This window comes from Ipomoea nil, unplaced genomic scaffold, assembly GCF_001879475.1.
Source record: "Ipomoea nil cultivar Tokyo-kokei standard unplaced genomic scaffold, Asagao_1.1 scaffold2437, whole genome shotgun sequence".
Lineage (NCBI taxonomy): Eukaryota > Viridiplantae > Streptophyta > Magnoliopsida > Solanales > Convolvulaceae > Ipomoea > Ipomoea nil.
In genome coordinates this window covers 8361-11658 of record NW_017618865.1, presented here as the reverse complement: position 1 = coordinate 11658, position 3298 = coordinate 8361, and the positions used below count along the sequence as shown (strand labels likewise).

At 36.9% G+C, this 3298-nt stretch overlaps 1 pseudogene; it reads right to left on the bottom strand.

Annotated features, from left to right (window-relative positions):
- Positions 1-1302: 1302 nt before the first annotated feature.
- Positions 1303-2803, bottom strand: LOC109152542 (annotated as a pseudogene).
- Positions 2804-3298: the final 495 nt, after the last annotated feature.

The window sequence follows — 3298 nt, the reverse complement described above, 5'->3', positions numbered from 1 at the left end:
AGTTAAAGTGTTTATATATATATATATATATATATATATATATATATATATATATATATATATATATATATATATATATATATAGTTCAAAAGATTGTGTTAATTGAAAACAATTCAAGGATAACTTTGAATTTTTATTTACATATAATTTTTTTTAAGACTTTATTAAAAAAAAAAATAGTTGGACTAATCCTGGAGTAGTGATCATTCAAACTTTGGGCCCCTACATGAAGTTTAATTATAAATTAATTTAATCTAATAATAAAATAATAAAAACATATTAAGTGTCAATGAAGGTTGGTACCCTTCATTTATGTCTGTTTTCTGTTATCTTTTTTTGATACATTAAGCTATAAATGTTGTACTATATTATTTTTTGGACAACAATGCCCTACCGTTATAACTTCAATTATCTATTTCCATTACTCTTACAATGCACTTGCATGCACCATATATTTTCTTACCTTCTTTAATTATAATAATATATGTAGATATTATGTAAGAATATGTAAAAATAAATTATTAATCATACCATAATTATTAATATACTTTTAAATATATAATATGAATTCTACAACTATAAACTTTGTGAATTTTTTAAAAATTTATAAAATTTTATTTTTAAAAAATTATAACTATGATTTTAACATTGAATACTAATGTTGGGCATTAGTTTTACGCATCGCGCATTGAAAAAATTAGTATTCTCTATATATATGAAGTATCTATTAATTGAATTATTATATTAAATGATTGTAATGGTTAAGTGAATTTAATGTTAAATAGTAATTTTGAAGTTGTGGGTTCAAATATATGCTCATGCAATAAAATTTTTTTTTTCTCTTAACATTATCAAAAAAATAAAAATCCAAGTTAGGGGAGCCCTTTCAACATTGGGCCCTGGGCGGGTTCCCATGTTGCCCGCCCCTCTGGGGCCGGCCCTGTATGTTATATATATTTGTTTACAAAGTATTTTATAGAAATATAATAAATATTAATATTTTGTTCAATAGTTACACATGATAACCTACGACACACATTTCACAACACATAAAACATGTAGGGAAAAAATTATCACTATCAAATATCAACATGTGCTTGTAAGATAAGGAGTTCATATTGTTAGAATATTTTATTCTAATCTTATTGTGTTCAAATACCATTTTGCCAGGGACAAGAGAACTGTCCCTCACTCGACATTACCACTAATTTAAGGGAATCTAAAAGTGGCCAAAACAGCTAGCACGCTTTTGCCAAAGAATGGAACTACAATCCACAAGAAAAAGAGAGAGAAATGTGGAGTAATTGTCGAGCTACCTATACGCTATAGCGCAGCGTTTTGTATATGTCTTCTCTCATACAAACCAATCACTTGGTCAGAAACAGCCCACACAATGGCCTGTCCAGGCGGGATCCTCATAAGCCGGGGAAGTAACCCCTTCCACAAAGCACGTATACCTCTTCGGTACGGTGTATATAGTTGAGATGGCATGAAACAGTCCTCTGTACTTCAAATCACCCCCTGATCGGCTTTGAGCCATCAGCCTCGTTTTCACAACGTCGAAAGGTCCAGTGCATATAGGACCAGCTGTCCCTGCAAGGAAACCCGAAATCATAGACTGCCATGGCTGAAGGACATTCCCATTATCAAATGCATTCTTGGCTGTGAACATTGCCGCCTGGTTCGTCCCATTTCGCATAAACTGTTGGGGCAGCCCTGCCCACAGACCACGAATCCCGTTTTCACGAACAATCATTCGGGCACAGTGTATATACTGTATAGGCCCCTTGTACTTCTGGAGCTCAGGGCTTAAACCTCTCCGCTGTTGTAGTCGGATTTTCACCACCTGCATCACATAACTAGCTGAGCTATCGACCTTAGACACAATAGAGATGTGACTTAGGGCCGCAATGATCAGAACCAAAAGACCAGCTATTAGAGCATGATGTAGAAGGGGATAATGTGAATTAGTCGAGGGCCTTCTGGTCTTTGATCATCTTGGCAGTTCCAACGGCTTTTGCCGCCCTTTCTTTGTATATATGCTCTTCTTGTATTCGTCTAACAGAATGAATGAAAACCATTCTCATCATTCTCTTATCTCAATTCCTCTCTGCTTTTTCCGTTCATTCTCCTTGGCTGATCTCCGACATGGTATAAGAGCAAGGAAGGAGATCCTACGGCCGGAGCAGTTACCGGCATGGGAGAAGCCAGCCAGCCGTCGCAACCACGAATGAATCAACCACCGATCAACGCTCCCAACGCAGCGGAATCAGACTGAAGATGTTGAGAATCCTTTGTATCTCAACTCCAATGAGAATCCAAACACCATCCTTGTCAGTCCTCCTCTCAATGGCAGTTCGAACTATGCTTCATGGAGCATTCAATGCAAGTTGCATTAGAGGTGAAAAACAAATGGTTCCTCATCGATGGAAGCTTGCCGGCCTATGACTGAAGAATGTGTTACACATTCCGGACTTTAGATTCAACATTGTGTCAGTCAGTAGATTGCTACAAGACTCATCTCACATTTTGTTGTTTAACTCTGGCCAGTGCCTTCTCCAGAAAGCTGGGATGACCAGTGGTTTTGCTAGGGAAGAAGACGGTTTGTAGCTGCTGTGTCAACCACCAAAGATCAATTCCTACAGCAACTCTGTGATGAAAGTTGATAGTGCAGACCTTTGGCACAAGCGTTTGGGACACTTTCCCATTAATAAGATCCATCATATAAAGAATGTATCTGTTTCTTATCCTAAGCAATTGCCATGTAATGTCTGCCACTATGCTAAACAGAAAACGTGCCATTTTTCCTTTAAGCAACACTATGTCAAATAAATGCTTTGATCTAATCCATGTTGACATTTGGGGTCCCTTCATGGTTGAATCTCTAGGAGGAGAGAGATATTTTCTAACGATTGTTGACGATTTCTCTAGATACACCTGGGTTCACCTCATGAAGAACAAATCCGAGACAAGGGCTATGATCAAAATCTTCCATAAACGAGTCCAAACTCAACATGGAGCAGTTATCAAAACTATAAGAAGTGACAATGGAAGGGAATTCAACATGAATGATTTCTTTGATGAAAATGGGATGGTTCACCAAACATCGTGTGTCAACACACCCCAACAAAACGCAGTAGTTGAGCGCAAACATCAACATATTCTAAACGTAGCTCGTGCTCTCAGATTCCAGGCTAACTTACCCCTTAAATTTTGGGGTTTATGTATTTTACATGCTGCTTTCATCATAAACAGGTTGCCATCCCCTGTCACTGCTTGGCTTAGTCCATATGAAAG